The following is a 23,981-nucleotide window of genomic DNA, read 5'->3' on the forward strand; positions in this document are numbered from 1 at the left end:
CCCACCCAATTTGAGTTTTGCAGCCTGATCAAAGGAGTCATTTTCAAAAACCGTTACGGGCTCCAGAGCCTCCACAGGGCCGTCTCTTCCTCCTGACATGGTCTCCATTCCCCATGGGAGATCCTGCTTCATCCTCATCCCTGCTGGTTCCACTTCTTCAGTGTTCATTGGTCTACATCTGCCAGGTCCTCACTGCTGGACTTTGTGGGTGATTCAAGTAATGCTGCCCATCGCACGGCGAGATATACAGGCTCACCCACAGCCCCGTGGTGCACCCACCCCACATCCACTGTGAGACCCCCAGTAGGCACCAGACAGTCCCTCACACCCAGTGGAGTGCAGGCAGCCGGCTCTGAGAGCCAACTGTGAAATGTTCAGGAGCTTTGACAATGGGTGGCTACATCTTTGGCAGCTTGAAATCAGCCATGGTGGGAATAGTTACACCAGGGAAACTGGCAATTGCTACAAATCAGGGTTGTTGGAGGCTTTTTTCTCAGAAGAGCTGTTTACACTTTTTTTAACTAGCACCCACTGCAGTCATACCCACCCATGGCCCTCACTTTGAAGGGAGGCACTTGTTATCAAATCTATGAAATTTGGGGCACCCTAACCAGGGGCTCCAATATCCAGGCCCCAGCTGCCTCCTCTTCACCTGCTTCCCTAGAAGTGGACCCTGAATCCCAAAGCCCCTATGCTGACACCACTCCTGCTCCTCAGCACCGTCCCAGGCGGTCTCCCACCCAAGTACCAGCCAGGCCTGACGCTGCTTAGCTTCTGAGCGGGAAGCCAACAGCACCGTCCCCTACAGTGCCCCTGCCTGAGTCCTGAGACACGCATTCAGTGGGTCCACAGATGTTTACTGAATGCTCACTGTGTCCAAGGACTGTCCTAAGAACTAGAGCAATTTTCTTGGGAGTAGTTGGTCACCACGTAGTTCAGGGATCTCAGACATGTGAGAATGCACATTCTGGCTGAATGCACTCATCAGAGAGGAGAGGAGTGCAACGCTTTGCAATAAAATAGGCCTCTCCTTTGCCATCCAGGCACACACAAAGAAGAAACAGCGAACAGTCAGTACTTCACCGGGATTCAGGCAACACATCCCCCCCATGTGGTCTCCTCACTGTGACACAGGAACGGGGTGGGATGGGAGTTCTCTGGCCACTTGCCCCCAAAGCTCATTCATGGGAATGCACCTTGGTCCCAAGCTGTCAGGGAGAACCACAAAACCCCACCTCGGCCGGCAGGAACCTGGCCCCACCCTCTTCTCCATTCACCCTGGTCACTTTCTCCCTTCCTCCACTGACACTCCTCAACCCCCTGGACTGTCCACTCTGCCCCAGACCCTATCTCTTTTGTCCCCACTGTGGCATGACGGTCAGTCATTCCTGCCTGGTCCAGAACTGTCCATGAGGCCTCAGAAAAGAGCATCTAAAACATCGAAGGCATCACCTTGTGAGGTTTCAACTGCCAGCAAGTCCCATCTACCAAGTCTGTGTTCTTTGTACAAACAGTGTCTGCCTCCTTCCTGGCCTGTTGTTACCAGAATCTCAAGAGATGCCAGACCCCAGGAAATGTGGACAGAGTGGCTCTGATCTGTCTCATCTGTTTGACTATTTGATTAATATCCTCCTTTGCGGCCGGGCGCGGTGGCTCACGCCTATAATCCCAGCACTTTGGGAGGCCGAGACGGGGAGATCACGAGTTCAGGAGATCGAGACCATCCTGGCTAACATGGTGAAACCCCATCTCTACTAAAAAACACAAAAAACTAGCCGGGCGAGGTGGCGGGTACCTGTAGTCCCAGCTACTCAGGAGGCTGAGGCAGGAGAATGGTGTAAACCCGGGATGCGGAGCTTGCAGTGAGCTGAGATCCGGCCACTGCACTCCAGCCTGGGCGGCAGAGCAAGACTCCGTCTCAAAAAAAAAAAAAAAAAAAAATCCTCCTTTGCTCTGCCTTCCCCACCATTTCATCATCAGGCCCAGCCACAGGCCTGGCACATCGCAGGTGCTGAACAAATACTTTCCTGAATGAATGATGAACACTTTGGTTCGGACGGGGGCTATTAACTTTTTGACCTTGGGGTGAGAACCATTTCACACACTTTCAATAATCAAGAAATCTTTAATTATAATTCATTCATCAAAGGTATTTTTTCTTTCTGAGATGTTGATTTAGTTCCTATTTTTGTTTCTTTGTCTGTGTGGGAAGTAAACAGCAAATTGCCTGCATGTAGAATGTATTCAGTGGAGCTGCCTTAATTAGCTAATTTACTCATGTCTCACTGGAGAGCAATCAGAAAGAGTCCTTGTCAGTGCTGTTTAAGTTTGCAAAAGCGTCCTTCCCTCCCAGAGTTGCAGGTGTCCTGGGTAGCTGGGGCTGGGGAAGGGGCAATATATTCCCACCACTCACCCTAATTTCCACACCCAGCCGCGGACCCCACTGTAACAAAGCACTGGGCAAAGCCTTCCTGTGCCTAAGATTCTTTCTCGGGGGCATCTTCAAATTGCAGAGGAAGCCCCTGAGTTTTTGCCCGTGGAGCTCTGAACCCTGTAAAGGGCTGGTCAGGGGTGGGGAAGCTGTGCCCAGACCGGCCCCACCCTCCACTCAGGGTTCACCCCAGCCACCAAGTCCCCCAGGGGCTTCTGCTCCTCACTGTCAAGCAAGAGGTGGAGCTCCCTGATGGCGAAGGTCCTGCCAGGGTCATGTCCCACCAACTGTGTAAGAAGCAAAGGAGACAGCACCTGCTTTCCAAGGTCTTCCCACTGGGCCAAGGTTCAACTTAGGTGAGAAGGCCAGGCTGTCCCTACCTGTGTTTCAGCTCAAGGGACACAACCCTTCCTGCTACAAAGTTTCCTTTTACAAACAGATAAACCTTGGTCAGGTTTTTTTATTTTTTGCTTTTATTTTTACTTTGAGACAGGGTCTCACTAAGTCACCCAGGCTAGAGTGCTGTGGTACAGTCATGGCTCATTGCAGCCTCCATCTTCTGGGCTCAAGGGATCCTAACACCTCAGCCTCCCAAGTAGCTGGGACTACAGTTGCACAGCACCACACCCAGCTAACTTTCTTATTTTGAGACAGAGTCTCACTATGTTGCCCAGGCTGGTCTCAAACTCCTGGGCTCAAGCCTAGGCCTCCCAAAGTGCTGCGATTATAGGCATGAGCTGCCATGCCCAGCCAAGGATTTTTTAAATCTCTATGTCCAGGAAGCTTTCCACCAATATCAGCTTATGGCTAATTAGCTTAATCATATTTCTTTGCTGAACATCATTATTTGAGATGCCCAGTGTTTATTTTGTGGCCAAGGGACAGGTTTCTGGCTTCTCTTAGCCCTGATTTTCTTGTGTCTTAAAGGTTGTCATTGGAAGGAGATGAATAATGTAAAAGCAAGTACCTAACACAGTGCCTGGTTCAGACATGCTAATCGATAAATCCTTTCCTTCCATCCTGCCTCCCACCTTTCCTTCATTTTTTCTTTCCCTCCTTTCCTTCCTCCCTCCTCTTTGCTTTATTATCCTTCTCCTGAGTGACAGAGAGACAATTGCTTTTCAGCCTGTCCACATTTATCCTTCAGTCAGGAAAAAAAAAAAAAAAAAAAGGGTCTGCTTTCAATAGCTCACACAGGCAGCAGTGATAGGAGATATATTTACAGAGCAGTCAAAGGGCCAAAGGTTTGTCTCCAACCTCAATACGTGTTTCTTGTCTGATTTATTTGATTTTATTTTTATTTTCTCCAACTTACTATTTGGAAAAATGTGAAAGCTATAGAAAACTTTTGGCTGGGCATGGTGGTTCCCACCTGTAATCCCAGCACTTTGGGAGGCCAAGGAGGGTAGATCACCTGAGGTCAGGAGTTCGAGACCAGCCTGGCCAACATGGCAAAACCCCATCTTTACTAAAAATACACAAAATTAGCTGGGGCGTGGTGGCTCATGCCTGTAATCCCAGCTACTCAGGAGGCTGAGGCAGGAAAATCACTTGAACCCGGGGGGATGGACGTTGCAGTGAGCCAAGATCCCGCCACTTCAATGCAGCCTGGCTGGGCTAAAGAGCGAGATTGCATCTCAAAAAAAAAAAACAACAAAAGTTTGAATGGTAGTGCAGTGAATGCCCGCATACCACCTTCTCTTCTTTTCAGTCAGCAGCTGGCAACACTGCAGCATGCTGGCTTCCGTCTCTGTGTGTATTATTTATAACATGTATGTGTATTTTACTCATGTTTTCTGGGTAAACCACTCAGAAGTATGGCACAAATAACATATTTCTTACCTAAACACTTCAGTGTATGTGTTCTTATAAAATGATCTGGCCAGGCATGTTGGCTCATGCCTGTAATCCCAGCACTTTGGGAGGCCGAGGCGGGTGGATCACGAGGTCAGGAGATTGAGACCATCCTGGTTAACACGGTGAAACCCTGTCTCTACTAAAAATACAAAAAATTAGCTGGGCATGGTGGCAGGCGCCTGTAGTCCCAGCTACTTGGGAAGCTGAGGCAGGAGAATGGCGTGAACCAGGGAGGCGGAGCTTACAGTGAGCCGAGATCACGCCCCTGCACTCTGGCCTGGGCGACAGAGCAAGACTCTGTCTCAAAAAATAAACAAATAAATAAATAATTTAAAAATAATTTTTAAAAAATTATTACAAGGTTGGGCACGGTAGCTCACACCTGTAATCCCAGCACTTTGGGAGGCCAAGGCAGGCGGATCACCTGAGGTTGAGAGTTCGAGACCAGCCTGACCAGCATGGAGAAACGCTGCCTCTATCAAAAATACAAAATTAGCCGGGCGTGGTGGCTCATGCCTGTAGTCCCAGCTACTTGGGAGGCTGAGGCAGGAGAATCACTTGAACCCAGGAGGTGGAGGTTGCAGTGAGCCGAGATCATACCATTGCACTCCAGCCTAGTGAACAAGTGCAAAAAAAAAAAAAAAGATCTAGAGTCTCCAAACCATTTTCACCTCCAATAATGTAATGTTGATGTAGAAATACAGCTTATACCAAGCTTGTCCAGCCCACGGCCTGCAGGCCACATGTGGCCCAGGATGGCTTTGAATGCAGCCCAACACAAATTTATTTCTTAAAATATTATGAGTTTTTTTTTGGCAATTTAAAAAAACTCATCCGCTATTGTTAGTGTTAGTGTATTTTATGTGTGGCCCAAGACAATTCTTCTTCTTCCAGTGTGGCCCAAGGAAGCCAAAAGATTGTACACCCCTGGGTTATACAGTCCAAATTTAGAACTTTTTTTCCTCATTCTGGGATCCGATGGATAATCACGCATTATCTTTGGTTGTCATGACCCATCTCCTAGAACAGTGCACCCTCCTCGTTTGTTTCTCATGATATTGACATGTTGTTAAGATTTCATCTTGTACCAGAAAATCAGAAAGTCCTCAAAGGGGGACAATCAGAACAAGTCACAAAATAGAAGCTGGAAGAATGGGGCTCCCGCTGGCCAGATGTCGGAATGTAAGAACATAAAACAGTTTCAGTGGTGGCTGTGAATGCACGGAGTGAAAAAGATTCCCTGAGTCCATAACCACACTGAAAATAGTGACCGAGAGAAGGGACTGTTATTCCTGGAGGAAGGCCGGCTGGTAAATGTGTGAGACCATTTGCAACCTTCAATGTAATCATTGTATATAGACCATCAGTGGATGCAAAACACTGAGGGAAAGATTTTGACAAACAGCATGTCCACAAGGTCCCAAAATATCACCACACATGTTATTTGGCAATTTCAAAGGGAAAGGGATCCTTTACAGCAGAGAAATCTGATGGCCAGCACCTTAACCAAGCACCTAACTCAAACTCAGCACGAAGGGGGAAGAGACATCACAAGCCTCACTCCAGGCTGCGATGAGCCAGGTGGACGCTCCTTCTGCAGCAATCCTGGCCACGGCGTCGGGGCTGAACCTCCCCCAGGGAAAGAAGCAGACTCACGCAGACTTCGGGCCCTCCTGCAGGCCAGTGGTCCAGGCTCCCATCTAACCTCACTCGGGTGGCCCACAGACACACTTTGCTTTGAGCCCTATCTCCTGCCTGGCCCTGTGCTGGTGCTGGAGATGTGGAGATGGACGCTTTGCTTTCAAGGATGGGGCAGATGGTCAAGAGTCTGTGACTGGGGTCTGGGGCAGTTGGACAACTTCCAAAACAATTGTGACTCCTCCACCAAAGGAAGAAATGAAAATACACATATCTGTTGTTTCTTCTCCTGAACAAACCAGGTGGAACCGTTTCAAAAAAAAGAAAAATGTTGCTAGAGGTACACTCAGGAGCGATTTGTGGGCTCTTGGTCATCCTATCGAGTGAGACGCCGGGGGTAATAGGCACCATTATCGTTGCTCTGCCATCAGGATTCATGACTGTAACATCAAAGGGTAGCTGTACAGAAGCATCAGAAAAAACACCTGGTGTAATGGGAGCTTTTATCAGCGGTCTGAACCCCTCTCCAGAGTTGCTGCTGTTGGGAGCACCAACTCGGCCACAAACAGCATCAACAAGCTTTGGAGTCAGCCCAGAAGCAGCAGGAGTTCGGGTCTGCATCAGCCAAATCAGGGGTGATCTGGGTTCTTTAAAGATGCCAAATATCCATCTCAGAAGCCTGCAGAGGCAGACCCAGGAGGCGTCACTCACTCAGCGCATATTTAAGCAGGGCCAACTGTGCTGCAGGCACAGTTGTAGTCTCTGGCCACAGCAAAGAACAAAACAGACAGAGACCCCTGGCTTCAGGAAGCTCTTCAGGGAAGTGCACTGCACCTGGGAAGGGAGGGGGTGGCGGTGGGGGGCTGTGATTGCTCATGGACATCAGAGGAGCCCCCGGAGAAGGGGGCCTTGCAGCAGGTGCCTAGGCAGTGAGGGTGCAGCTGGCAGATGTCCCAGAGAGGAGCATCCCAGGGCAGACGGGGCAGAGGGTAAGACCCCAAGGCGGGAAGCTTCTGGCTTGAACAGAGTGAGGGGACATGGGAGAGAAGCAGGAAAGAGACCGACAAGTGGACGGCGCCAGAGGCTCAGGGCCCTGTTGACTGGTTGACTGAGGAAAGGCTGTGGTTGCACAGAGCAAGGCTGGAGACCCGGGCTTGGTGCAGGGTGTGGCTGATCTGAACCGTTGAATAGAATAGACTGCAGTGGAGGTTAAGCAGGGAGACCAGGGAGGGCCGCGGTGTGATCATCCTCCAAGAGCAGCCAGGCAGGGACTGCTGCAGGAGAAGACAGGAGGCCAGAGTGCAGGAATCGGTCCGTGTGGACAGCAGATGGACAGAGGTGCTGAGCGGTCAGAGGATGGGTGTCAGGGGAGAAGAGGAGCTGGCCATGCCGGCCTGAGCACCTGGGCAGGAAGAGGGGCCATCATGGAGGTGGGGGATACAGGGAGGAGGTGGCGAGGGAAACCCACGACTATTTGAGTTGGAGAGAGCCCAACCATAGCTGAATGCATGAACCTGGACATCAGTTAAAGGTCTGGGTTGGGCACAGAAATAAGCATTTAAAAATAAAAAATAAAAGGCTACTCCTGATGTCACAGGCAAATCACATCAAAATCCCCAAAACATGACACATGATACTTTTCATCAACCGTGGAACCCCTCGATCTGAGGAATGCATGGGCTTAAGGATGAAAACCTGGAATCAGGTGGGGACTCCTGCTGTTGGAACTGGACCACGTGGATCCCCCACGGTAGCCCCCACACCAACCCACTGCTCTTGCCTTGGGCTGGGGTCTCCAGAAGCAGAGACTGAGATGGAGTTTTCAGTGGGAGTTGTTTTTAGGGATCAACACTTGTGAAAGGAAGTGGGGGTCAGGCCAGGCAGGGGGAGACGCTGATTACGGTAGAGGCGGTTCCAGCTGCCAGCTGGAGACCGTCTGCTGACCATATGCCACTGCAGCCCAGCAGCAAATCCTTCCTTGAAAGGAGACCCGTATGTTGCTCTTCGTGTCTTCCTCTCTGCATCTGCTCATGCTGTTCCCTTTGGCTAGAATGCCCTCTGCACAGCCAAACCCAACTCATCCCTCAAGAACCACTTAGCTGGCTGCTGCCACTCCTGCAAACCCCGTCACCAGTTCCCCATGAGCCTCCCACCCAGCCGTAACCACTCACCTCTCAGAACTCCCAGAGTGTTCCAGCAATATTTCTCTCCTATTTTGCAGATTATAGATTTTGTATAAAGGCGTTCATATGGTCCAAATCTTTATGAATGGAGCCCCCACAGTTATTACAAAGTAGCATAGAGAGATGACGCCATCACAGTCCAAGAGTTCACTAATGAACTGGCTGCTTATCACATTCATCTCCAAAATCCACCTCTGCAGTCTCAGCTGCACTTGTCTCCCCTGTGCCAGCCCCAACAGGTCCTCAGAGGCCAGGCTTCCTGAGGGTGACATGAAAACATCTGTGCACATAACGCAAGTAGATGAAAACCAGTGCCAAATGGAAATGCACATCTTGCAAAGACGATGGGATTTCGTGAATTTCATGAAAGTGAAATTAGTGAGAACAGCTCATGAAGCCATGGGCACATGAAGACATGGCAATTACACCAGTTAACGACACACTACCTGATGGGTACTTAAAAAGAGAATTATTTGTGTACAAAAGAATTGAGTCCTTCATGGAAATGAATGAGCTATGAAATATTTTGCAAAGCTGAATTTCTTTTAGAGAACTGTGAACATTGAACATGAAGTGCAGGGGATTTATAGGAAAACGATAGCCCCAAATCAACGCCTCCCTTCGTTGCAATTATAGCATCAATTTTGTTAGAGATAAGAAATACACTTTCTCTAAAACTTTTCATTTGACTATTCAAGATAAAGTCTCAGTCACTTTTCCCACTCTTTATTTTGAAATATGGTGTCCCTGTCTTAAGTAAATTGACTTTAAGGGACTATTTTTCTTGGTTGACAAAGACCTCCTATACTTTTCTTATATCTCGTATTCAACCAAAAAGACCTTGAGGACATAGAATGAGCATGTTTTTTTAGCCCATTTCACATATTAAGCTGATTCTGCAATGCATAACAAATATCTTCATAGTCACAATCTATACAGCTTTGGTCATCTGTGGGGGGCAATAGGGGGCTCTCCAGATGTAACCCACAGCTGGAATCCAGTGCCTAGTAAGCCATAGTGTGGATTTGGGGGGTGCAGGGAGGCACACACAACACCCGGGATGTCTGTTTTCTTTTTATATACTGTTCATATACTTTTTACATAATAGATGACAACTAATGTCAAATGAATGAGTAAACAAACTAAACAGAGGCACCCCAGGATGTTCTGTTCACTCAAGCTGGTTAGAGAGAAAACAAAACTTATACCCAACATTCACAATGCTCACTGAGCTCTCGAGAAACCACCAGGTAACTTAAGACAGGAATTTATTTGCATAGGAAAAGGATAACTTGTTTAGCAAATGATGCCAGAACAACTGGTTTCCTATTTGCCAGAAAATTAAGGCTGAAACTAAAATGCATCCCTATCTCATGTCTTCTATGAAGCTAAATTCTAACAAGTTGAAGATTTCATTGTATGAAGTAAAATTAAAATTTTGCAAGAAAATCTAGGATTCTACAGATATAATCTAAAGGTTAGGGATATCTTACAAACCAAGAATGGAAATCCTGAAGCAATAAAAGAAAAAAAAAAGCATATTTGAATATTAAAATTTTGTACATTGTAAGATTATGTAAATAAAATATACATATACACTATAAATCTGCAAAATTATTGTAAAGCAAATGATAAGATAAAGGGTTAATTTCTATTACATGCAGAGAGCTCTTACTAACCAGAAAGAGGCAAAGGTTATAAAGAGACCGTTCCCAGAAGAGCAAATCTCAATATTAAAAAAAGAAAATTAAGGAAAGATGGGAGGAAAAGAGGGAGGAAGGAAGAAAAAGGAAAAACAGAAGAAAGTAAAGGAAAAGAAAAGATGTTTGAATTCCTCAGCATTCAAGAAATTTCATATTCAACTCTAAGTTATGGCTTTATGCCTAGCACACTGGCAAAAATGTAAAAGTGCCATAAATCCTATTGCAGCTGGGCTGTGGGGAAAATATACTTTCCTACAGTCTAGTAGAAATGTGGAATATACAATCTCTTCTGAAGGCAATCTGGCAGCATTTAGTAAAATTGTTAAAAGTGCATATACCCTGTGTATGTACCCAGCTCTTGAACCGTTGAAAATCCATCCTATTTGTACCAAAATGTACAAAGATACTTTTACTGCAACGTCGTTCATAGTGGTGCAGAACCAGAAGCAAACAAATTCCCATTACTAGGGGAATGGCTAAGTACTTTGTGAGTATATAAACTTCGTGACATAATGCACATCTGTTGTAAGGAACTAACTTTAATTTGGAACTATACAAGATGACTTGAAGATATTCCTACAAGATATTGAGTGAGAAAATCAAGATGCAGAAAAATGTATGTCATACAATACCATTTTTCCAAAACAATGACTCATTCTCCCTTAAAAAAAGGTTCCTTTTATACCTTTGTGTGTGTGTGTGAGAGAGAGAGAGAGAAACAGAGAGAAAGAGAAAGGAGTTCTAGAGAAAGAAATGAGCTTTGCAGGGTTATGGGGTTATAGAAATACAAAGGAAAACATGGAAGGATATGCTGGTTTTTTGTTTTTTTTTTAATACAAGTTATATTTGGAGATGGAGGGGCAGATGTGAGGGGAAGGGTGGAGAAGAAAAAAGTGTCCACACTCCAGCAGGAGTCATGTGATCCCTTTTATGTAAATGTACATGTGTGTCTCTACATAGGAATGTTACAACTAAGAAACCATCTGGCCTCACATATGTAGTGAGGAAGGTAAATCCTAACCTTTGTCTGCCTGAAACAGTGAGGAAGTCATGAATGAGAAGGGAATCTGAGCCAGAGGATAAAGGAGATTTTGACAAGCAAAGTTGGCAGCAAGATGGAAAGAACTCCTGGCAAAGGAAATATCTGAAACAAAGGAAGGCATTTGGAAGGGCAGGTGTTTTATCCATTCAACAAATGTATTGAGAGCCCATGTTGTAGGCAGAATTTTCTAGATGGCCCGCAAGATTTCCATCCCCACAGCGAACACATCCGGTATAACACCCTCTCTTTGCATGTAGGTGGGACTTGTCGATAGGATGAGATTTCACTTCTGTGATTAGATTATGTCGTGTGGCAAAGATGAACTTTGCAGATGTAATTAAGGTCCCTAATCAGTTGACCCTGAGTTCATCCAAAGAGAGATTATCTCAGTTGAGCCTGACCTAATCAAGTGAGCTCTTTAAAAGAGAATATCAGGCTTTTTGAAGGCAGAGATTTGAAGCCAGAGACATGCTCTCCCAGTGTCCTTGAAGAAGCAAGCTGCTGTGAGTTCTATAGCTATAAGGAAATGAATTCTTCCAACACCACAGGAGAGGAGCCAAGCCTCAAATGAGACCCCAGCCCCAGCCAACACTCTGATTGCCGCCTTTGAGACCTTGATCAGAGGGCCTGACTAAGCCATGCCCAGACTTCTCATCCCCAGAAACTGTGAGATCATAAAAGCACATTGTTTTAAGCTGCCAAGTTTATGGCAATTTATTACATTGCAATAGAAAATTGATCCAGTCTGCTTTGTGACTGCTCCCACTCAAGGCTGTGGAGAAACTGCATGGGATGGTCCAGACCTGGCTTTAACCTCATGGGGCTTATGGTCTGGTTGGGAAGAAAATCTACACTCAAGAATTTAAATCAGCGGCTAGACACGATGGCTCACACCTGTAATCCCAGTGCTTTGAAAAATCAAGGCAGGAAGATTGTTTGAGGCCAGGAGTTCCAGGCCAGTCTGGACAACATAGCAAGACCCCCATCTCTACAAAAAATAAATTTAAAAAAAATTTAGATTAAAAAAAACAACCGTGTGTAGTTCTAACCACTCAGAAGGCTGAGGTGAGAGGATCCCTTTATTAAGGCCAGGAGTTCAGGGTTGCAATGAGCTGTGATCACACCACTGTACTCCAGACTGGAAAATAGAGTGAGACACTATCTCTGAAAAAAAAAAAAAAAGTTAAATCAATAAACAAGCTAGTTAGGAAAAGACTTCGAAAAAACATGAGCATGGCTTTGAGTCAGAGAGTAATTGGGGCGGGGGCTGCATTAGCATGGCTGGTGGTCAGGGAGGGCTTTTCTGAGACTGCTTTGATGCCAAAATCCCAAGAAAGAGAAGAAACTGACTGGTCAAAGAGCCTCAGGAAGAGCAATCCCAGCAGAGGGAACAGTATGTGCGAAGTCCTGGAGGCACAAAGTGTGGTTCCATTTGACAGACCATGTGTATAATCACTTCTCACTGAACAAACCTCCAATTGTGGGTTTAGACTCGCACCCTTGAATAACATCTACCATTTCACATACTAAGCTGATTCTACAATGCATAAAAATACCTCCATAGTCACAATCTATACAGCTTTGGTCATCCATGGGGGGCAATAGGGGGCTCTTCAGATGTAACCCACAGCTGGAATCTAGAGACTAGTAAGCCATAGTATGAGTTTGGGGGATGCAGGGAGGCACACACAACACCCGGGATGTCTGTTTTCTTTTTATATACTGTTCATATACTTTTTACGTGTATGTATTTCCTGGGTGTGTGGTTGTGTGTGTGTGACAGGGTCTCACTCTGTCACCCAGGCTGGAGTGCAGTGGCGCAATCTCAGCTCACTTCAACCTTCACTTCCCAGGCTCAAGCAATCCTCCAGCCTTAGCCTCCCAAGTAGCTGCAACGACAGGCACAAGCCACTATGCCTGACTGATTTTTGTATTTCTTGTAGAGATGGGGTTTTGACATGTTGCCCAGGCTAGTTTCTAACTCCTGAGCTCAAAGTGATCCACCCACCTCGGCCTCCCAAAGTGTGGGGATTACAGGAGTGAGCCACTGCGCCCAGCCACATATATGCATTTCTTTTTACAGCTGCCTGAAATTTTGGCAGGGAGCACTGATTTTTCCATTAGAGTAATGATATAATGTCAGTTCTACGGGGGTATAATTTGCATATAATAAAAGCCACCAATTTTAAGTGAACATTTTGTTGAGTTTTGACAATTGTATGCAGTCATATAAATAACCACCATAACAATCGTAATCCAGAATGTTCCCTCATCCCAAAAATGTTCTCTCCCGCCCCTTGGCAGTCAATCTCTTCTCTCCACTATCAGCTCCTGGCAACCAGTACTCTTTGTCAATTTTGTTTTGAATTTTCTAGAATTGCATGCAAATGGAACCTACATTGTGCCTGGCTTCTTCCTAAACATACTATTTTGTTCTTCTTGTTGTTGTTGTTGTTGTTGTTGTTAATACATGTGTTTGGTGAGTGAAGAGGGTAACAGAAGTGAGAGAGACAGCGCTGTGCACAGCTGGTATAGGCTTGGAGGCTGAATGCCACACAGAGCAACAGAGACACACAGACAGACAGTCCACCCAGCAGGGCAGGCCGGGCAGCATTCTGAGGCCTGTAACACTCGGTTGATCGGTGAGAGCCGGCGGGAGGTCTGGCCCAGGGCTGGAGGCACCCAGGCACCCTGGAGACTCCCTTGTCCGAGGTCCCAGGTGGTGGTGGTGGTGGCAGTGGGGCTCAGCTCACACCATTCAGGGCCGTGCAGGCAAATTCAGGTGGCACAAAGGCTGTGCGGTGCGCGTCTGGGCTGTGGCATTTCAGCTGCATCTGCCCCACCTGCTGATGTGTCGGGTGCTGCACGGGCTCCCAGACATGGGTGCTCATGTTCTGCTGCACAGCATGAAGCCCGTCTGGCTGTAGGGGTAGATGGGGACCATGCAGTCGGTGTAGCCCACCACGGCAACTGGCAGAACTGCCGCATCTCCTTATGAGGTGAAGGTGCAGCCACTGGCGCGCTCTCTGGCAGCAGAGAATGCCGTCCTCCGCCAGGGCCACCTTCATCCGCTGACAATAGGCTTCCTTGAAGAGGCTTTCAGCCGGGCCCATGTGGTCTGAGAAGTCAGTGATAACGTCAAAGGCATCCTAGTTCTGCTTCATGAACTCTGAGAAGTCAGTGATAACGTCTGAGAAGTCAGTGATAACGTCGAAGGCATCCTAGTTCTGCTTCATGAACTCAAAACGGTCACCCACATGAAGGGTCAGCTTTGAACTAGAGTAGCAACTGGCCGTGCCTGGCAGGAACTTCGGAGAGACTTGGATGACGTCCTTGTCAATGTTACACTGGACCACAGACTCCAGGCAGAGGTGCTTCCCCACCTCGTGCAAGATAGCCATCTCTGCCCGCAGTGGTCGTGGTTGGAGTGGCTTTCGTGGGTTGGGGTGGCTGCAGAGAGGCAGGATGGCTACCATCTCCTGGCAGCAGAACTCATCCCTCTCTGTGCCCAGAATGATGCCATCCAACACCAGCACATTGCTGTAGGTTTTACTGCAGAAGACAAGGAGGTTCTGGGAGTGCGAGTGCTGGTCGTGGAGCAGAGACAAGGCCTGCCCAGACTACAGGCTGCACGTCTGGTGGAACCAGCCCTTGGGGAGGGCAGTGAGGCCGCGGGCAGCAGGGCCCTTAGGGTCAGGCTCCATGGCAGGCAGGCAATGTGGGCCACGGACCTGGGACTACAGGCCACGTGGAGCCACAGCACACTGGGACCGGCTGCATCATACTTTTGAACTCCATTCCTGCTGCTTTTAGCGGTAAATCATTTCTTTTGCATTGCTGTTGAGTAGTATCATATTCCATTGTAACTGCATACACTGGTGTGTTTACCCACTCGCCGGGTGATGTGCCTTTGTGTTGTTTTGTGATGAATAAAGCTGCTATGTGTGGACATATGTTTTCATTTGTTTTGGATAAATAGTGAGGAGTGAGATCACTGGGTCAAACAGTAAGTGTGTGTTTAACTTTGTAAGAAACTGGGAGCTGTTTTGACACAGCGGTGATACCATTGGAACAGCCACCCATCATGTAGGAGGGTTCCGTCTGCTCCAAATGTTTGCCTACACTTGGTCTTGTCAGTCTCTCTCGATTTAGCAGTTCTACTGGGTGTGTCGTGGCATCGCATGGTGATTTTACTTTGCATCCACAAAGACGTTGAGCATCTTTTCATGTACTCGGCTACCACTCAGATATCTTCTTTGGTAAAATGTCTGTTCAGATCTCTCGTCTCTTTTTCACCAGGTTTTTCACTTCTCAACATTGAGTTGGTCTCCATAACCTCCACCACCAGATGGGGCTTTCATTATGATGTTATATTGCAGAACAAAGGGGACTCCGTAGATGTGATTAAGATTAAATAGTCAGCTGACCTTAAAATAGGAAGATTATCCTGGATTATCCAGGTGGGCTCAGGATAATTATGTGAACCCTCAAAAGCCAACAGGGAAGGCAGAGAGATTCAAAGCATGGGTAGGACTCCACCCCCCATAGCCAGCTTGAACATAGGGAGGACCACATGTAAAACATGGGAAGGAAATGAATTCTACCAACAACCAAGGAACTTGAAAGAGGACCTGAGTCCCAGATAAGAACTACAGCCTGGCAGATACCCGGATGTTAGCCTGGTCAGACCCTCAGAGGAGAACCCAGTCACATCATGTTGGAAAACCTGTGAGATAAGACATGGTTGCTGTGTTAAACCCCTAAATTTGTGGCAATTTGTTACACAGTAGTAGAAAAGTAATACACCATCTCTTTACTAAAAGCAGGAAAAAAAAAAAAGGAAACCCACGAAAGTTGAGTTAAGAGATCCATAAATTTCAGCACAAATGAGAGTGCATACTCCTTTGTGGAACTAAAGTATTCACAGCTGTGTAGTGCTACGCAAACAAAACACACTTGTGTTGAAACACTACAGCCAACCCCTTCCAGGACATACACCTCCTACCTGGCCCCCGCGGGCATTTGAATTCATGACTCCGTTTTTAGAGTTTCTGGAAACTGTCTTTAGTTCTCCTCCTCACAGCCTCCCATCCCAGGAAGCCCAGGCCTCTTGGTTCTCAGGGAAAGTCCTGCTCACATTTTCCGGATGACATCAACCCCGCGGGAGCCAAGGCTGTATTTGGAGGTGTTTTCTTCCATTCTTTGTGTGTTTCGTTTTGTTTTTTACCTTCTTAGACCCAGGAAGCAGTCCAAGCAATGTGTCCTTCCCCAACATGTTAACACAAACAGCCGCTTCCCAAACTGAAGAGGCACATGTTACCTTAATTACGCGGTTGCTGTTGAAACACTCGAGTGACAGACAAAACCTTTCATTTGGGGAGAAAATTAATTGTACACAAACAAGAGCACATTTCATCTTGAATTAAATTCTTCAACATTCCCTTGGCAGAGAACCCTCCGGCCGTTTCTCTCCTTTTCTTTTTGGCATTAAGTCTCACCCCTTTTATGAGAGATTTTCTTGGCAAACAGGGCCAGCCTTTGAGGTCCCAGGAGGGTTTTGCTGTCACTTCCCTTTCTTGATCATTCTGTCGCCTCTGTTGAAGCTTCATTGGCTCCCGCCCACCCTGAGCCATGACCCAGCCACCCTAGCCCTGTTCCTTCCTAACGCAGTCCCCTCCCCTCAGCCTCTGAAGTGTCAAACTGTCCCAAGTCCAAGATACGCTGCCCTCCCCAAGGCCGGCAGCGGTCTGAGGTAAGTGAATGATTAAACATGATGAATAACAGAGCGGAAAATGCAGCGAGGGGAAAGAGCTCACTTTAGCTGCGACTCTGAGATTTATTGCTGAGTGCCACAAATAATGAAATCATCAATCTTCCCCAAACTAAATAAAGGAATCCACCACAGCAAGTTTGAAAAGGGCAGGGAGGAAAAGTCCTGCCTCCTCATTGGAGCAGTTTAGGGCCTGGTTGCTCTGTGATCTCGCTGCCCAGCTAATCCGCCCTGGACACCCTGGGAACTGTGCAGAGGGGACATCCTTGACCTGTCACCTGTCCCGTTGCTCTGATCCTGAAACTCGCTGACTCACTTATGGGAGGAGAGGACGGTCTCGGGTCTGTGAGCTGTGTCACTGGCACACCAGTGGGTGTTTTCTGGTTCACACATCATCACAATAGCACAGCCCTTGGCCTGGGCCAGAAAGGTGCATTTCAAGGCTCCCACATAGGCACTTCTGGGGCAGGCTTCCTAAATGGGAGGGCACCCAGGCCTGTGGAAATCTACTCTTCTCCAGCCCTTCTTTCCTTTAGCTGCTCATTATCCCCGGATCCTCTAGCAGCCATGACCTGGGGCCCTTTCCACATGTCTCACTGTCCTGGGTTGAACTGTGTCCCTTTCAATATTCCTTTCTTGGAATCCTAACCTCCAGTACCTCAGAATGTGACCTTCTTTGCAGAGGTAATCAAAGTAAAATGAGGGCCGGGCACCATGGCTCACGCCTGTAATCCCAGCACTTTAGGAGGCCGAGGCAGGCGGATCACCTGAGGTGTTTGAGACCTGCCTGGCCAACTTGGTTAAACCCTGTCTCTACTAAAAATACAAAAAATTAGCTGGACGTGGTGGTGCGCACCTGTAATCCCAGCTACTCAGGAGGCTGAGCCTGGAGAATCGCTTGAACCTGGGAGGCAGAGGTTGCAGTGAGCCGAGATCACACCATTGCACTCCAGCCTGGACAACAGAGTGAGACTGTCAAAAAACAAACAAACAAACAAACAAAAAAAAGTAAAATGAGGTGATTAGGGTGGGCCCTTATAGAATATGACCAGTGCCCTCATAAAAAAAAGAAGAAAGAAAGAGAAAGAAGAAAGAAAGAAAAGAAAGAAGAAAGAAAGAAAGAGAGAGAGGGAAGGAAGGAAGGAAGGAAGGAAGGAAAGAAGGAAAGAAGGAAGGAAGGAAGGAAGGAAGGAGAAAGAAAGAGAAGAAAGAAAGAAAAAGAAAGAAAGAAAGAAAGAAAGAAAGAAAGAAAGAAAGAAAGAAAGAAAGAAAGAAAGAAAGAAAGAAAGAAAGAAAGAAAGAAAGAAAGAAAGAGAGAGAGAGAAATTTGGGCACAGAAACACACATAGAGGAAAGATGCAAGGAGAAGATGGCCCACCTACAAGCCAAGAAGAGAGGCGTGGAACACAACATTCCCTCACAGTCCTCAGAAGGAACCAACCCCACTGCCACCTTCATCTCAGACTCCTGGCCTCCAGAACTGCAGAACGATAAGTTTCTGCTGTCAAAGGGCCCAGTCCAGGGTACCGGGTTACAATGGCTTTTGCAGATTAGTGCCCTCACCAACAGACATGTTTCATTTGGCCCTCTCTCTTTTGTGTTTGTTTTTGTTAAATGAGCCAACATTCAAGACTCAAATTATTTTACATAAGAATCTCTTTCACAGAAACTCTAGACACTGGCCAACCCTACTTGGCAGGAGCTGAGTGGAGGCCACACCCCCTCAAGCCCTCCAGAGCCCCCGGTACTGGTCGCTGTCTCCTTGGCGCCAAAACCGAATGTCAGACATTATTTGTCTCAGGAGAGTTGAGTTCCAGATACCAGGAACCACATTAGCCATGTTAGGCAGAAAGGGATTGAATACAGGGGACTAGGATCCCCTTGAAATCATGAGAAGGGCAGGGGCACAGGCTGCAGTCTGGGTCCTCAGAAGTGACACCAAGAATAGGACCCCAGAACTGATCTGCCAGGGACATAAACAAACCACATAGCCAGGCACTCCAGAGAAACGGGCTGTGGGGTTGGGGGAGCAGGGGTAGGAACTGCTGAGTTGAAGGACACACCAAGCATCAAGAAGCAACTGCCTCCAAAATGCACCCCCAACCTACACAGAGGAGCCAAAGATAGCCTCTGAGGATTGGCCCCTGGGCTGTCCATTTCTTTCTTTCTCTCTCTTTCTTTCTCTTTCTTTCTTTCTTTCTTTCTTTCTTTCTTTCTTTCTTTCTTTCTTTCTTTCTTTCTTTCTTTCTTTTCTTTCTTTTCTTTCTTTTCTTTCTTTCTTTCTTTCTTTCTTTCCTTCTTTCTCTTTCTCTCTTTCTTTCTTCTTTCTTTCTCTTTCTCTTTCTCCTTTTCTTCTTTTCTTTTCTTTCTTTCTTTCTTTCTTTCTTTCTTTTTTTTTTTTTTTTTTTTTTTGACAGCGTCTCACCCTGTTGCCCAGGCTGGAGTGCAGTGGTGTAATCTAGGCTCACTGCAATTTCTGCCTCCCAGGTTCAAGCAATTTTCCTGCCTCAGCCTCCCAAGTAGCAGGGACTACAGGTGCATGCCACCATGCCCAGCCAGTTTTTGTATTTTTAGTAGAGACGGGGTTTCACCATGGTGGCCAGGCTGGTCTCAAACTCCTGACCTCTGGTGATCTGCCCACCTCAGCCTCCCAAAGGGCTGGGATTACTGGCTGGAGCCACTGTACCTGGCCCATTTCTTTCTTCACAGCAAACTCAGCCCCATTACCTCGAAAACCCACTGGTGCCAAACTCGAATTTTTACACACCTGATTATTTTTAAAATAACCCAAAGTGATTTTTAACCATTTAGAGCCTGACTGCTTTGCCTACCCTGCAAAACCTCACGTGACAGCTCTTACTCATGCATAAAAGATAGAAAGCTTTGTCATTATAGGGCCCCCAAATGTTCTCTGCCCTTGGGAGCACCCTGACCCAGAGACTCCCTGGGCTATGGTGCTGAGCGACATCACTTCATCACACAAGCTCCTGCCCCTAGAGTTCCCTTGCCCTCCCTGGCTTCTGCTGCGAGGGACCTTTCCTGCTTGCAAACCTGTCAAAGTACTGCCCAGTGAGGCGAGTGTGTGCTACTGCCACCTTGTGGTCAGATTTTCCCCCAATCAGCTCCCAAATCCCGGGAGCAAACCCACAAACTGAATGGCCATGCCCTAGAACCCTGATGCAGAAGACCCAACCCTTCCCACTGTGCCCCCTGCTAGAGGCACTCACTGAAGCGGGGGTCTCAACTCCTCCACGTCCAAGAGCCTGGGAAATGCAGGTTTCAGCTTTCCGGCCTTTGCAGCTCCGGAAGCGGACCGGGTGGAGGTGCCCGCCCACAGTACTCATCACACACTGACCTCAGGCTGCAGCTTCTGCTTTCCTGACACAGGCCCCCTTCATTCATGTATCGGGGTACAAGGAAGCATCCTCATATGTGCCACATAGTGAGGGCTGGGAAACCAGGTGGGCTGGACTATGATCCTCCATCTTCCTCTCCGGGGTCACCGACTATCCAGGATCGCCTGGAACTCTCTAGTTTTAGCACCGATAGTCCCATATCCCAGGAAACCCCTCAGTTCTGAGCCAGTGAGGACGGGTGGTCCCCATGCTTCTCTCCCGGCAGAGCCACCCCTATTCTTCTGCAAATGATTCCAGTGAACAACAAGGGTTCTTTGCTAAAAGTGACTATAAATAATCAGTCTACATCCTCCCCCAGATAGAAAGGAGCATTAGTTATGATACAGGATTTCCCAAAACAAGGTACGCATACCTCCAAAGATGATTTGGGTCTTTCACAAATGAATGCTGCTTTTTCGTTTGTTTTTTTTTTTTTTAAATGGAGATGGGGTCTCACTGCCCAGACTGGTCTCAAACTCCTGGCCTCAAGTGATCCTCCTGCCTTAGCCTCCCAAAGTGCTGGAATTACAGGCATGAGCCACCATACCCAGCCTGTGCTGCTTATTTTAATAGTATAAGAGTACTTGGACATTAGACAGAAATAAAACCAGCATATGAAACATACTAATTTTTAAAAATTAATATTAGAAGAGATTGTATAATGCAAATGATAAAAATTATGACAGCAGTTCGGGAATGTCTGAGATTTGAGAGCTCTGTTGCAGTAGGAAAATCTGAGCCTGGGAGCCTGTGGGCTGGGCTAGGCACCCTCCCTCTGCACCTGCTGGTCGTGTAACAGTGGACATGCTGCATGACCTTGGAATTCAGCTCCTCATGTGTAGCATCATGAAGCTGCCATGGTCCTGTGGGTTCTTCTCCCTCAAATGCAAAGACCAACCATGTCGTGGATGCCAGGGTCTGCACAAGCTGCCCCCCAGTTCCTGCTGCTGAGACTTCCTGGTGTGGCCCCAGACTTGTCCTTTCTACTCCTGGTCCCCAACCCCTCCTATGTCTGAGAACTCCACACAGAGCCAGGCACGAAGTCCCTGTTTGGATTGAGTTAGGGGTCTGCCACTTGCAGCCAAAGGGCCCTAATGGATATAAATGGCTCTAGACCAGGGGTCTGCAACCCCCAGGCCACAAACCACTACTGATTTGTGGACTGTTAGGAGCCAGGCTGCACAGCAGGAGGTGAACACCTGAGCTCTGCCTCCTGTCTCATCAGCAGCAGCACTAGATTCTCATAGGAGGGCGAACCCTGTTGTGAACTGTGCATGCAAGGGATCTAGGTTGCGAGCTCCTTATGAAAATCTAATGCCTGATGATCTGCCACTGTCTCCCATCACCCCCAGATGATACCGTCCAGTTGCAGGAAAACAAGTGTAGGGTTCCCTTTGATTCTGCATTATGGTGAGTTGAATAATTATTTCATTACGTGTTACAATGTAATAATCATAGAAATAAAGTGCACAATAAATGTAATGCACTTGAATCATCCTGAAACCATCCCCATCCCCACCCCAGACCATGGAAAAATTGTCCTCCATGAAACTGGTCCCTGGTGCCAAAAAGTTGGGCACCACTGCTCTAGACAGTCCCATCATCCTGGATCGGGTCCCAGATCCTGTCCCTCTGGCCTTACTGGCTGCACCTTTGCATGTCCTGGTCCTGTTCTCTTCTCCTGGGACCTCCTTCCTCACTCTCCCACCTTCCCTTCTCAGCCCAGCTCACATGTTAGCTCCTCCTGGTAGACTTCCCTGACCTCCTTTCTCTGGGTCTCATGGAACCTGCTCCTCTGTACAGGCTCACCTGTGGCCCTGCCTCCTCCTGAACTGACTGACCACAGTGGGGTCTGGGTGATGTTACATCACCAGCCAGGGGCTGGAGGAACCACAAGGCCCTCCTCCCTCTGTGGACAGGGTACTAGACACCCTGCTTGGGCTCATTCATCCTTATAGGCTCCATCTTTCTGTCTCAACTCCGATTTCCCCCAAAACTGACATCTTTGCGTTTGTAGCAAGCAGCTTGATCACCTCCCAGCACATACACGGCCACGGGATGACTCCACTGATACCTGTGGGCTATTGCAGCACACATTTCATGGGTTGAGGGGTGAACATCATGACTGTGGGTCTCGCTCAAGCTTTGTTTTTCACCATGAGAACATTCTAGAGAAGGCCTGGAAGCTTGCGGCATCTGCCAACATACTCTTAATTATAAATTCATCACAGCTCATCAGTCCCACGTTTGGAGCATCTGCATAGGAACAGTGTGAAGTGACCTTGGATTTGCTCTCGACTCCTTTCTCCCTCACATCACTTCCAACTGATCAGAAAATCCTGCCGGCTCTATGTTCAAAATCAGTCCTGACTCCCACCACTTCCCCCCACCTCCACCGTCCCACCCTGGACCACCAGCCTGCCCTCCTCTCTCGCCTAGAATGTTCCAGAATCTCCTCGCTGCCCCCGACTCCTTCTCACCCTCTATGGAGCCATTTCTTCCATGACAGCCACAGGGCTCCTGTTAAACCCATTGAATCACATCCTCTCTCTGCTCAAAACCCCCCAGCAGCTCTGTCATGCTTGAGTCAAATCCACACTCCTCGCCATGGCACAAGGTCCTGCACGTGGTCCAGAATCTACCTAATTTTTGAATCTCATCCCTGACTTCTCTTCCTACTGCCCACTCCACCCAGGCCCACCAGCTCCTCAGCTTCCTGCAGCCCACGCCCGGCCCACTCAGGTCCTGCCCTCTCTGGAACATTCTCCCTAGATGTTTCCATGGCCTGCATCTTAGCTGAGACTTCATGGAGTGGCCTTTTCCAGCAGTCTTCTGGGGATATCCCTCTCTCTTTATCCCTTTATCCCAAAGGCTGTTACTTTCTCTCCATATCCCCTGTTCACCTTACTTGATGCCCCAGGTGCCTGGTTTCTAGGGATTTTTCCCAGCCTCTCTGGCTTCAGCCCACAGGCACTCTGGCAGGGGATGGAGGACGGGAGTAAAGACAGTTGCCCCAGGGTGCCAGGCAACAGCTGCGGCGTTGGCAGCAGCTGCAATTCTCAACACCCGCAGCTTCTGCGGCCCCTTCCCCTGGCTCACGTTCAAACAGGTTCTGATACACTACCTCCCCCTTTTGCCCTTTCAGGCCTTGGGAGGCTGGAGCTAGTCCCAGGGGCAGCACTCCAACCTTGGTCCCTGCAACCCAGCCCCACCGCTCATGGTCACTGAGCAGTCTCTTCCTTAACTCTCCCCGGCTCTTCTTTTTCGTGAGGTTTTCCTGTCTCACCCTGAAGAGAAGATTTAAAACACTGTCAAATATGCCATGACAGCATCAACTCATAAGATAGATGCCAATTTTAGAGATGTTAAAGATGCGGAAAAATGCACATCTTAGAGCCAACGAAAGGTATTAGACATTTATGTGTATCTGGTCTGTCTCTTTCAGTCCTCCGGCGGGAACTCCACGAGGCAGGGACACTGCCTACTTTCCTGTTGACTTCTCAGAGACCAGAGCGATGCTTGGCTTGCGGCAGGAGCTCACTACATACTTTTGGGGGGTTTTTTTTAATTGGGTTTTCTTGTTTTGTTTTTGTTTTTGTTTTGTTTTTGTTTTTGACACTGAGTTGCTCTGTCACCCAGGCTGGAGTTCAGTGGCGCAATCTCAGCTCACTGCAATCTCTGCCTCCTGGGTTCAAGCCATTCTCCTACCTCAGCCTCCCAAGTAGCTGGGATTACAGGTGCACGCCACCCTGCCTGGCTCATTTTTATGTTTTTAGTAGAGACGGGATTTCGCCATGTTGGCCAGGCTGGTCTCGAACTGCTGACCTCAAGACATTGCCAGATCGCTGTAAGGAGGTGATAAATGCTTGACCCGGCTCAGCGTGTTTTGGGCCAGGGTTATGTTCTGAGATATAGGAGGGTTAACTAAGCTGGGGATGTGGATTGTTTATACCCCACCACCT

At 47.8% G+C, this 23,981-nt stretch overlaps 1 pseudogene; it reads right to left on the reverse strand.

Annotated features, from left to right (window-relative positions):
- LOC140708602 (spermidine synthase-like) overlaps positions 1-14,558 on the reverse strand; it is a 31,102-nt pseudogene extending 16,544 nt beyond the window's left edge.
- Between the last annotated feature and the right edge of the window lie 9,423 nt (positions 14,559-23,981).

The sequence above is a fragment of the Chlorocebus sabaeus genome, chromosome 2 (genome assembly GCF_047675955.1).
Source record: "Chlorocebus sabaeus isolate Y175 chromosome 2, mChlSab1.0.hap1, whole genome shotgun sequence".
NCBI classification, from domain to species: domain Eukaryota; kingdom Metazoa; phylum Chordata; class Mammalia; order Primates; family Cercopithecidae; genus Chlorocebus; species Chlorocebus sabaeus.